The following is a 13814-nucleotide window of genomic DNA, read 5'->3' on the forward strand; positions in this document are numbered from 1 at the left end:
GTCCGCGTCTAATTGCTGACTGAAGTTGGATTAGCCCAGAGACTGGCTCGCTGTTGTGGTTACAGTTTATTTGTTTTGATTCTCTTTGAATAATAAACTTTCCTTGCACGTGCCACGGCCACACAGGGTAACATCACCTCAATTCAAAACATTTGATTATGGTTTTGGTTCACCTCCTTAGTTTGTTCACCTCCTTATTATTTACAGGCATCTAAACTATGCTATTTAAATAAGGAACACAATACAGTTTTGATTTGGTTTATTTTGCTTTACCTTGATCTTGATTTACAGGGAGGGCACTAATTCCATATTTCTTTTTCTTGTGTGACCTGGACTTGTTGGGGTGGTCCCTTCCTGTTTGGGCAAAAGGAGTGGCTAAGGGCTGAGGAGACCTATATCTGGGAGCCAGCTCATTAGGCCATACCATGTCTCACCATGTGCCAGGGGGATTTTGTCCTTAGTTAGCTCTCAAGTTCCCAAGTGTTAGTTTTGTTTACCCCTTCAATGTTATTTGGTTTTTTCAAGCTGTTATATAAGCTTTCTTCTGTGTCTTTTGGGGCAGGTCAGTGTTTTGTTTAGTTAACCTTGTGTTATGAGTTGATGTATTTGAGTTTATATTCAGTTATTTTTGTTGACCTTTTTTAGGCCTAGTTATTAATTTTGGTCTTTATGTAACTTTTCAATATTTTGGGTAATAAAAACCCACGTTTTGAAAAACCTCCTGTGTCCTCTTGCCTCACTGTCTTGGTCCCTGACAACCATGTAGCAAACCTTTTGAAATAATTTGATAAATTACTGAAAATAAATAAATTGCTTTTTAAACCGTCTAACTGATTATTAATCGGTCAAAATTAGTAGTAGTAAGAGTGACAACATGCCTAGGTTAAGTTGATCTGATTTAGATTTAGTTTAATTTTTCAGACAATTGCTGTTGAATGTTGATGTTACATAGCGTGATGTTAATCTCAAGTTGTTGTGATAATATGTCGTTAATATTATTCATGTTCAATAAAGGCTGGCTGTTTGTCTCACTTCATGGTCGGTCAGGTCAGGGCAATGGAACGTCCAGGATTAGGAGTCATAGACCTACAGCCAATGAGAGAGCAGCTACAGGGCAAGGGAACGTCCAGGGGGAGGAGTCATAGACCTACAGCCAACGAGAGAGCAGCGACAGGACAAGGGAACGTCCAGGGGGAGGATTCACAGACCTACAGCCAACGAGAGAGCAGCGACAGGGCAAGGGAACGTCCAGGGGGAGGAGTCATAGAGCCTACAGCCAACGAGAGAGCAGCGACAGGGCAAGGGAACGTCCAGGGGGAGGAGTCATAGAGCCTACAGCCAACGAGAGAGCAGCGACAGGGCAAGGGAACGTCCAGGGGGAGGAGTCATAGACCTACAGCCAACGAGAGAGCAGCGACAGGGCAAGGGAACGTCCAGGGGGAGGAGTCATAGAGCCTACAGCCAACGAGAGAGCAGCGACAGGGCAAGGGAACGTCCAGGGGGAGGAGTCATAGAGCCTACAGCCAACGAGAGAGCAGCGACAGGGCAAGGGAACGTCCAGGGGGAGGAGTCATAGACCTACAGCCAACGAGAGAGCAGCGACAGGGCAAGGGAACGTCCAGGGGGAGGAGTCATAGAGCCTACAGCCAACGAGAGAGCAGCGACAGGGCAAGGGAACATCCAGGGGGAGGAGTCATAGACCTACAGCCAACGAGAGAGCAGAGACAGGGCAAGGGAACGTCCAGGGGGAGGAGTCATAGACCTACAGCCAACGAGAGAGCAGCGACAGGGCAAGGGAACGTCCAGGGGGAGAAGTCATATAGGGTGATGAACTCTTGGGCTGGATCAGTAATGTATAGATCTTCCTCCTCCTTACCTTCAGTCAAGGCTGACTTGTTTAGCTGTAATGCTTGCTTCAAAAACTCACAGAAAGTCCCTCAAGGACGATCGATGAACAGCATTGATTTCAATGGCTCATTAAATCCAGCCTGAATGAGGCCACTCTCCAGATAATGCATTTGATATACTAGATCTAGATCTCTGAAAGATATATCTTACCAAAGTTGTTTATGTTCCTAAGTGTGTTCCCCGAAGTGTCCCTTAGGAAGCTTCTTAACACGCTGCCTCTTACGTCTGACGTCACAAGAGCGCTGTCCCTAGTGAGGGTGCTAAATTAGTTGGCATCGATTGCTCAGGAATCGATTTTCCTCTACACGCGAAGGTGCAATACAGTGTTAAGAAAGACAACACATTCTATGCAAATGAAAAATTCCTCAAATTATTATAGTAACATTATTTTAACATATTTTAAGTTATCAGTAGAATATAAACTATAAATTAAATTATCAAATGGTCAGTAATATGTTCACACGATATGTTGTGAAGGTTAGATGAACCGGGGATCCCTCGCTAATCATCCACCCTCCTTATCCTGTTGTGCCACTTGTGCCACTTCTTGACATGGGTTTAACAACTTATAAAAATTATGTAATACACTTTTATATTAATGGTAATACACTTTTATATTAATGGTAAGGTACTTTACAATCAGAATTAATTGGCAAGCAGCTGCAGTTACTTCTGTTTAATGCGGTATTGATTGCAATTGGTTTATGTTTTAAAGGAAGGGTGAAATCAGAATCAGAATACTTTATTAATCCCCAAGGGGAAATTCTTTGTCACAATAGCCCACCTTTCAAGCATAAGAAAGTGAATAAATAAAAATATAAATAGTATAAAAGTATAAATAAACATAAATATAAAAAGCAACATGGAATATTTCACATATAAGTATTAAAGATAATATTACACAGAAACAGGGATATTGTCAGTTAAAAATTAACTAAATGTCAGTGTATCAGGCACTTAGAGGGAGGCGTTATAAAGCTTAATGGCCACAGGGAGAAATGACTTCCTGTGACGCTCTGTGGTGCATTTCGGAAGAATAAATCTTTCACTGAAAGTGCTCTTGTGTTTGAGCAGCACATAATGAAGTGGATGGGATACATTGTCCAGGATGGCATGTAATTTGGACAACATCCTCCTCTCAGACACCACCGCCAGAGAGTCAAGCTCTACCCCCACAACGTTGCTAGCCTTACGGATCAGTTTATTGAGTCTGTTAGCATCTGCAACCCTCATCCCGCTGCCCCAGCATGCAACAGCAAACATGATAGAACTGGCCACCACAGACTCATAAAACATTCTCAACATCGTCCTGCAAATGTTGAAGGACCTCAGCCTCCTCAAAAAATAGAGACGGCTTTGGCCCTTCCTGTAGAGAGCTTGAGTGTTCTTAGCACAGTCCAGTTTCTTGTCAATGTGCACTCCTAGGTATTTATAATCCTCCACAGTGTCCACAGGGACCCCCAGGATGGAAACTGAGTTCACCGGAGTCTTTGCTCTCTTTAGATCCACAACCAGCTCCTTCGTCTTTGTCATGTTGAGCTGCAGATGGTTCTGCCCACACCATGTGACAAAGTCCCTCACCACAGCTCTGTACTCGGTCTCATCACCCTCTCTGATACATCCAACCACAACAGAGTTATCAGAAAACTTCTGAAGATGGCAAGACTCTGTATGGTAGTTGAAGTCCGTGGTGTAAAAAGTGAAGAGAAAGGGAGAGAGGACAGTCCCTTGCTGATTATGCTGTCTGATACACAGTGTTGCAGGCGGACATACTGTGGTCTGCCAGTCAGGTAGTCAACAATCCAGGACACAAGAGGAGCATCCACCTGCATCGCTGTCAGCTTCTCACCCAGCAAGGCCGGCCGGATGGTGTCTAAAGCACTCGAAAAGTCAAAAAACATGATCCTCACTGTGCTCGCCGGCTTGTCCAGGTGGGGGTAGATACGGTTGAGCAGAAAGATGATAGCATCCTCAACACCAATTCTGGGCTGGTATGCGAACTGGCCTCAGCTGCTCCATGACCAGTCTCTCCAGGATCTTCATAATGTGAGAGGTCAGTGCCACAGGTCTGTAGTCCCTGGAGTTACTAGGACGTGGCGTCTTTGGCACAGGAACTATGCAAGATGTCTTCCACAGTACAGGGACCCTTTGGAGACTCAGACTCAGATTGAAGATATGATGAAGTACTCCACACAGCTGGGAGGCACAGGCTTTAAGCACCCCAGGACGAACACCATCAGGCCCTGCAGCCTTATTTGAGTGTAGTCTCCTCAGCTGTCTTCTCACCTGCTCAGAAGTGAGGCACACAGAGATTGAAAGAGGAGGAAGAAGAGATGAGTCATTTGGCTGGAGAGTGCTATTAACCTGTGGGGTGGAGGATGTGGGTGAAAGGATGTCCCAAGAGGAGGAGGGAGGACAGTGAGGAGGAGAAGGGAGTAGTTGGATAATAGGTGAGACAGCCGCAGAGTTAGTGGGTACATGTGCATGAAAGACAGTATCAAATCTGTTGAAAAACATATTAAGTTCGTTGGCCCTGTCCAAGCTGTGCTCAACTCCACTGCAACCATTCGATCTGAAGCCAGTGATGTTCCTCATGCCGCTCCATACCTCCCTCATGTTGTTTTGCTGGAGTTTACGCTCCAGCTTCCTCCTGTACTTCTCCTTAGCCTCTCTGCTCGTTTTCACTCAATATCCTGTTAATCTTGAGTACCTATAGAGTAGTACTGCATCCTTCATAACTCCAAAAAGTCTTTAGTTTTATTATATTTATAAGAGAAAGATAGTCTGTACCGAGTTTTCCCGGAAAAACACGAGTGGCTGGAGGCGTGACGTGTGGGCGGAGCTAAAGAATCACGAGCGCCAGTAGGCTTTTGTGTTGAGAGCGTTTGGAAGCTGTGACATTACCGTGAGGAAAAAAACATCATCCAAAACAAACCATGGCTAACAGTCAGATTCAGCCGTATATTTATGATCCAGAATCAGATCCAGAGGCTGAAATTTAATAAGACGTCTCTATGTGGTATGTACTGAAACTGTATATATTTGCTTAGCAGTTTTGGAAAATGACTAAGTTCCACTTTATGTCGTCTTTTTTTTTTTTTTTTTTAAGGTGTACATGTGGAAAGTGCAGTTTGATGACAACATCGCATGTTGTTTACTTGATGTGCTTACGCGCCGATAGTTAAGTTAACAACATAGAGATATTTGAAGCAGTTTTACTCACCGCCTGCGGTTCCAACACACGATCGTGACCCTTTTTCGTTGGGACTGCATTATCCTTAAGAAATAAACGATGTGCAAATCCGTCATCAAACTGGGCCTTGTTTGTAAAACAAGCATCTTCGAAATGCAGGGAACAAACAAAAACACTCACTAAGCTCCGTTGATGCTCTGTAAAAATAAACTCCATCCACTGGTCCCTTAATGCTGTTTCTCTTTTGGTAATCTGTGCAGGGTTGTCTTGCCCTGGCAACCAAAAACACACTTCTTTTGTGACATTTGGCGACGCTCTCGCTCTGATCAGTGAAGTCTGTTGTGCTCTCAGTGCTCTGCTATACGGGAGCGCGCGCTCTTCCGGCAGAAGTGCGTCATGATCCATATAAGGAAATTCAGCTCCATCTAATGTCACACAGAGCCATACTCGAAAAAAACTTTCCGAAACTTGTGACAAACCGGAAGGAGTATTTTTGTTCCAACTTACAACTACAACTTAATTTTTGAAACTTGTGTTTAGCAAGTTTCCCATGTTTAGCATGGGAATCCAACTCTTTAACAGTGTAAAAAACTCAGTATGCATGAAATAGCATTTCACCCCCCTTTAAATATAAAGCAACCTATCTACAATGAACAGGGAGAGAGAGAGTTAGATACAGAATATGATGGGGAAGCAACGTAAAAAAGGGCACCAAGCCTCTAATCAGAGGAAGTTGAAGTTTTGCGGGACCTTGCCACCAGGTCGGAGATCACACCCCTATGGTCCACTATAACCTGCACGTTTATGGTTGCATCTCCCTTTCGCGATATGTACGCCTGATCAATCACTGATGGATTGGCGATAGGGATGAGTGTCATCCACCAGAATGTAATCCCCGGCATGGCGCAGAAAGGCGTTGGTGACAGTGTGGACGCACCTCTACACCGAGGTCTTGATTAGGCCTTAGCCCTCTCCCACGACCTCGATGAATCTCTCTGTAGCAAAAAAATTAAAAAAAACGTAGCGCTGGGCTTCAGGGCTTATAAAGCAAAATTCTGCCACGTTAGCCTGGCAAGCGCAGGTCTGAGAAGGTCCAGCAGCTCCATAATGAGCTGTCTTGGGAGGCGATTTTTTTTTTTATATAGCCACATCAGGCAAAATGTCAAAAGGGCTAAAGTTTTGCCCAATGAAAAAATTGACATGGGCTAAATGGCTCCGCGTCCGGCTCCGTCTTTGATTCAATACAATGACACGTTGGATCGCTGCTATGGTCGCTTACTGGACACCACCATGCTAACCCATTTATAGATCTTAGCCATTTAGAGCCAAATTGTTTGCCAGATTTTAATTATCAAAAAATGTATCGCCAATTCGCTTTAATTACATTACGAAAAAGCCTAGGCTAATTACCACCATATTAGTTCTGATACCACATAAAGTCAACTTCATAAATAGACCTGTATCCATTCCGAACATAATTTATTATGAGTCTTAAAAAATAACATAAAATCATTGTTTAGCTACAATATTGTCAACATACCATAGTTTGACTTGTACTTTGCTGTGTTGATTTCTAAAGAATGCTGTACAGAGTCTTGAGCTCAAACAATGCTAAGAGAGAGCTTACGAATGGTCCAGACCAACCTTACGAAAGTATGAATTACAGAAGATATACTTAGCGTACGAACATGTAAAGAAAGAAATAGGTTAAGAACTACTTAGCAATAAGAACGTTTTGGGGAACCGGGCCCTGATTATTAAGAGCCTTGCAGGTAAGGAGCAAGATTTTGAACTCAATGTGATGTTTTACTGGGAACCAGTGAAAATGTTGAAGAACAGGGGAAATGTGCTCTGTGAAAGGAATTCCAGAAACAATTCGTGCAGCTGAATTCTGGACCAACTGCAGCATTTCAATCATATCTTACAAGTCTACTAATACTTCATTTTGATATTTCAAAACTTAATCTCACAAACTGAATTTTATGAAACAATTTCTAAAACCATGTCTTGTGTTTTTAGATAAGGCTCACAAAAGGATAATAAAATTTATTTATGATCCCTGTAAGCTCTTTGTGCTATTATCTCATGTTTGTTATTATTTATCATTAATGCATTATGAAGAAGAACCGGGGCCTCGACAACCACAGGTTCGATGACGTGCCAGTGGAGGTAAATCACAACTTAAAACATATTTTCATAAAAATATTAATTGCTAATGAACTTTAGTAATTGTATAAGGTGGTGTGAACACAGATTTAGGATGAAATATGTGTCATTGTTTGCAGACAGTAACACCATCCAAACAGTGAAACCACATAATAAATAACCAACCTACAAACATTTCTAAATTCATGTAAAACACAACATTTTTTTTTAATTATTATTATTGGTAAGTTAATATATTTTATATAGTCTATTGCTCATTCTACAGTAGCCTATTGAATAATGCACTCATTTAAATTATTTGCTTCACTTGGGCACTATATTTTTATTATTAAATATATCTCTCTTATCTCTTATTAAAATAATGCTTATGTGTCTGACTGCAGCCTACACCTTAACCTTAATAAACAAATCGCTAACACTTTAAAATAAGGTTCATTAGTTAACGACATTAATTAACATTAACTAATAATGATCTGCACTTACACAGCAATTGTTCATCTTTGTTCATGTTAATTTCCACATTTAATAATACTTTATTAAAATCTTGTTAATATTAGTTAATGCACTGAACTAACATGAACAAACAATGAACATCGTTTCAGCGCTGGACGCGGGGGGTTATCTGGAGCAGCCTACGCCATTCTTTCATATCGACTCTCTGCCAAGAGACCCGCCCTCATCTGACTCTGATTGGTCGTGAACCTGAAACAAACCAATCAATTCACAGATGGCAGCGAGTATTAGCCAATCAGGGGCAGAATGGGACGAGTCTTCACAGAATGACGGTGGGATGATCAGCATGAGATGCTGCATTGAAGACAACTCCGATAATACGGGACAAACCCCATCCCGTATTGATTCAAAACTGGACGTGCTATTTGATTCTCAAATACGGGACGATTCCGTATTTTAAGGGACGGGTGGCAACCCTAACTAATGTAATTGTGTGTTTATTATTTTAATATTTCATGGTTACAGAGATTTCTCTGTGTTGTTGTGGTCAGATATCAACACGGAAGTGTACAGGAAATACATCAGAGGATCTGAGGGGGTAGGATATGATGCACAGTTATGATGGACAAGACACGTATGAATCAGGTCTCTGTCAGCGGCAGCACGCTCACGGCTCACTAACACACAGAGACAACGCTGGGATCATTAGCATCAGATCACGTAAATCATTGGAAAATGAATAGAAATTATGATTCTGTCAGAAGAAATATGAAGTAAACATCAGTAAATATATCCATATATCTCCGCAGATATGCATCTTTGGTCTATAAATCCTTATTGACGCTGTTCAGTGAGTCTATGTGAACACAAATAAACCGCTGCTGACGTGACTGAATGCACTCCTGACGTAAATCACTAAATAACTGTCACTATATAATAATATAATAATACAATATACAATAATAATATGGGGCCGTCTACGATCCTGAAGGGTTTAATTGCCCTCTAGCGGGCTTAAAAATAATGAAAATATCATCTTGCATCCGTCGTCCTGAAATAACGTATAACGTCATTACGAATCAAAATATTATTTTATTTGAAAAAGTTTAAATAAATGCAATGTGTGGACTTTTTACACCGATCTCACAGTAATTTGTACATATTTTAGTAGGTGTCTTGTTCGTTCGAGTGACCACACCTAACCCTACCCTTTAACCTCCCCCTCAGAAATCATGCTAAACTATGACTTATACAGCATATACATTTTATGAGCATGTGCGTTGTCTGGGATCAAACCTATGATTTCATGATTACGTATCATTATATAATACAATACTCTATCAACGAAACCTGAATTATAGCGCAAATAAAAGAGTACAAAACATTCATATGAAAATGTCCAGTTGCTGATGGGGGCATATGCTCTGATGGGTCATATTTCAGTATATTGGTTGGAGGAAAGGTGGAACTATGGACAGGTCAATAGCAAGACAGAGAAAATTTAGCCTAAGCATATTTTGTTCATACTAATACAATTTCAGTTTTACCACTGTTGAGTTAGTGGTAAATTTGATTTTTAATTTTTAATTTCAGTTGAACAGAGAAGGTGGAGGAAGACCAGAAGTAGGGATAGAAGAGATATAAAGCTGGGTGTCATCAGCATAGCGGTGGAAATGAATGCCGTACTTCCTTAAAAATATGTTCAAGGGTCAATAGTTAAAAAATAAATAAAAAATAGCCCAAAACGGAGCCTTGGGGAATACCAGTTGTTAAACTAAGACAGACAAGTTCACATAACTTCAAAGGAGTCCAGACATTTTAGGAGGATGTTATGTGAGATTGTATCAAAGGTTCTCACTTAGAATGAGCAAAATAATTATAGTCAGCTAACCAGAATTCACTGCCATAAGAAGTTTAACATTAATTTTGACAAGTGTGGTTTCTGTGGCATGAACTATAATGAAATCCGTTTGTAATTTTTCAAACAAATTGTTGTCTGAAAGGTAATGAGACACCTGTGTTGCTACACTCTTTTGTACTATTTTAAAAATAAATAATACATTTGAAGTGGTGAGGGGAAATAAAACAAGACAGCGATGAATGAGTCTCTGAATAATGATGAGACAAAGAAGACGAACAAACTTTAAATGTGTTAGAAGAGGATCAAATTGACAAATATATTTAGTTTTCTAAATGATATGTTATCTCAAATGTATAAAATCAGAATAAACCATATGTTGAGCTTTATTATTTATTTTATTATTATTTATTCATGACTAGTCAATCGTAGCATTCTCATCTGCGATACTTTTCATGATGCCAGGATCCCAGGAAATCTGACATACTTCTTACCTGTTAGTTTCATGTAATAACCAGCTGACCTGTACACAGAATAGGTCCAATGTATTATATATTTTATTTAGTTTCTCTGATCAATTTGATTAACCGTGAATATTAAATGTGTAGAATAACAGTGTGTGATACTCACTCAAATGACATCTCTATTCTGATAATATTTTACTGAGTGTTTTGTTCTGGTATCTTGGCTGCTTTATAAACTTTTCCACTACAAGGCAATATTTGCATCCTTAAAGTGAATTACTTTCTGAAAGGTGAAATGACACTTGATATATGAAAACTATAGTCACTGAATCATTCAGTGAATTGATTAATTCAGTAACGAAGCACAACTATGTGTTGCTCAGACACACAAAACTGTTTTTGACATCGATAATGTCAGCTTGCACATTGCTGCACAAACAATAATAATGATTTCACCACAGGCAATAAATATCACACATCCGTAGTGTAGACAGGTGAATTCAGGTTCAGATTCAGACTCACTGTGCGAAGACTGGAAGACTTCTCTTAATTCTTCAATCACAAACTTCCTCTAAACACTCCCTCTCGAGGCTGGCAGAGAGTTTAGTCTCTTCACCACCCACGTTTCTTCTCTTCTGACGAGACATTAAACTAAGTGATCCCACTTTTCCAGGAACACATGAGCTGAAGTGTGTAAGGACAGAAATATTGTCAAAATGATTTTTCACAGTATGAATGCCAGGTGAGAAATAGCTGAAAATGCTATTTGAGTTAAACATGATTTATGGCCACCAGAGACCTGCTCATGGGCGAGAATCCTCGGCTTCCTGATGACTGCACTGCTCATATTTGATGTGCAGGATGGAAAAACATTTAGCTTGTCAGCTGTGGTGTGAGTGAGGCACAGATGGACAGCAGATTATTAGACAGACAAATTATGTTCATTTCATTTATTTAACCTACATCTTTTATGCATTGAAAAATTATTCTGTTTTTGAACTAAATTCATGCATTTAAACTAAATTGCAGGGCTCTGATGGCTACCAGAAAGAAACAAAAGAGAAAGTATATTGCTGAGAAATTCTGTTTAAGTATTCTATAAAACAGCTACTACAGTCGATTTACTGGTTGATTTGAAACAGTAGCACAGATTTTGTTTTATAAATGCATACACTTGTTTAACTTGCTTACATGTATTTATTTACCTTATTAGTCATTTCTCAAATGTTTTACCTCCCTGTTGTTATTGCATGATTTTAAAAGTTTTCTTTTAAAGATTTCTTAATTTTTAAAATTTTATGATCCAAAAGGCACTCCATTCCAGGAATGACTATGTATTTACATCACTTTATTTATCAAATTATGGGAGTAACTTTTATTGAACTGTAAATGATCAGCAACTGCTAAAGAACCTTTTAGTTCACAGTTTTAATGCAATGAGAATTTCTCCTTACCTCTCAAGCATCCAACATCAAAAACATGTAAAAGCATTAACAGATCCCTTTTGGGAGACCGCTAATAACCCCAGCCGCTCGATGAGTCTTTCCACAGCAATATAACAGGCATGTTAAATAATATTTCAGTAATATGTAACGTACATGTAATGCTGCTTTTACCAAAAAAGTTTCCTGCATTAACTGGAACAGTAATGGATATTTCAAAAAGTACTTAGTTTTTTTTGACATAATGAATATTGTATTTCCCTGCTTTAGTGGAAACATTCCAGTAAACAATGCTAAAAGGAATTACAGGTGAAAGGAAGATAAAATTACGTTTTCAAGCACCTCTGTGGAAACAAACCAGACCAGAGACACCAGCAAGGATCTGGGGAGAAAAACAACAGATTCTTAGTGCATTAATTATTTCAAACATATTTAACTTACTTTTGATATTTATTTTGGCCAGAATCTGCCATCATCGATAGGTCATTTGTAACCCTGACCAGGGCTTTATCTGTGCTGTGGCCAGAGAGAAAACCAGTTTATTTTGTTTTAGTGGACAAGAACTACTTTTTCCAACTCTTTGGAAAGGAATGGAGGGTTGGAGATGTCCCTGTAGTTGTCAAGGACTTCTGGGTCTAGGGTGGGTTTTTGAGAAGTGGTCTGATGACAGCAGTTTTCAGTGCATATGGAACATGGCCAACCTGGAGGGAGGTATTGATGACCTTGTGATAAGGAGACTTATAACACAGAGGTTAGTTTTTACCAAGGATGTGGGAAAGGGGTCCTGTCAGGATATACTCAGGAGACAGAACAGTCTTACTTTATTAAAATATACTCGGTGAATCCTTTGTCATCAAGTGCACGGTGAAAGATCTTATTTTCAAGTGCGGGCAGTATGGTAACCACATGGGACGGCATAGCAAACAGGTGAGTCAAAACAAACATTAAATGCTCCTGGCAATGGGTGAGAGCGAAGCCCAGAAGAAATGAGGAATAACTGTCACCAAACAGACTCCCCTCAGTCTGAGGCCTCCTCGTGTGCTGAGCAACATCCTCCTGATATTCCAGAACACCAGCTAATTAAGACTTCTATGCATTTCCAAGAATATTTCATCTTAGCATTGAAAACAGCATTTTTAAATGACAGCATCTCTTTACACTGCTTTACACATTAATATCAGACATATACATACAACTTAGATGAAATAAAAAAACAAAACTTTGACAATCATAGATCAGCCATATGTTCAAGACAGGCATTCGGCTGCTAACTTCCTGAATTATACATCATCTGCAGTTACTTAAAGAGTCCACTAGATGGCAAGTGCCACAACAAAAAATAAACTAAGGTACTGTTACACAAGGAACAGGACACCAGCCATTAATCTCCCAACAACGGAGAAACGGGACATTGTGGCTGTAGTGAAAAACTAAATAACTGAACTCCAGGCAATCAGGAAAGAATTGACAGCCGTGAGGGAGCAGCAAGACAGACATCTTCAGGAGGTAAAGGCCTGTAGGAGTAAATTAGAACTATTACAACAACAGGTCACCAAGCCCTCTTTAACCATGTTTTTACCAACCGACAGTAAGAGCAAAGGACATTATTCATGTGTAAATTCATTCTTATTTAAAGTCAAATCATGTGGGGCTGACAGCTTTGTAACTTTTTTGAAACTGTATGTTTTTTATCACAGATCAACAGATGTACCTTGCTTCAACAACCTTTTTTTAATGTTTTTTAAGCCCGTGGGAGGTGGAAACGGACTGCGCTTTGCATTTTGAGAGATTGACATGATAAATTGCCAACTGACCCGGTTTACTCATTCATTTTGCTCTCGAACAAGATAATATGTACAAGTTCATTTCATTCACGAATGACGTGTACCAGTTAAGTAATTTCATTCACGAACGATAAGATCTCTAGATCTCGTTCAGACTTATATGAAACTGTTCAGTGAAGGGCGTATTCGTTCACTACATTCAACAAATCACATTGACAGGATGGAACATTCATAGACAGTAAAAGAAATGGACACAGCGACTCCACTGGATCATAGACAGTGGGAACATTTCACAGTTACTCGGTTTACCGAGCTGTGCATGCGCTGCTTATAGCGCCGCGCTGCTGTGGAGGGAGGGATTTCAGTGAACTAGAAATATGAGTCAGTGGATTACGTGAACTAGAAAGATTTGTTCACCTAAAAGATTCGTTCAAAAAAAAAAAACGATTAATTCACAAACGAAACATCACTATATATTTTTGAAGCACCCCTGGGCGCCGCCATTGGCTAGCGGAACCCCACCTGCTGTTAGCATTCCATTGACTC

At 40.0% G+C, this 13814-nt stretch overlaps 1 protein-coding gene across 1 annotated transcript in view; it reads right to left on the reverse strand.

Moving 5' to 3' along the window:
- The window catches only part of LOC127943737 (gastrula zinc finger protein XlCGF8.2DB-like), a 313695-nt gene that overhangs the window by 273272 nt on the left and 26609 nt on the right, over positions 1–13814 (reverse strand). The gene's annotated exons all lie outside the window — the stretch shown is intronic.

The sequence above is a fragment of the Carassius gibelio genome, chromosome A3 (assembly GCF_023724105.1).
Source record: "Carassius gibelio isolate Cgi1373 ecotype wild population from Czech Republic chromosome A3, carGib1.2-hapl.c, whole genome shotgun sequence".
Taxonomy (NCBI): Eukaryota; Metazoa; Chordata; class Actinopteri; order Cypriniformes; family Cyprinidae; genus Carassius; species Carassius gibelio.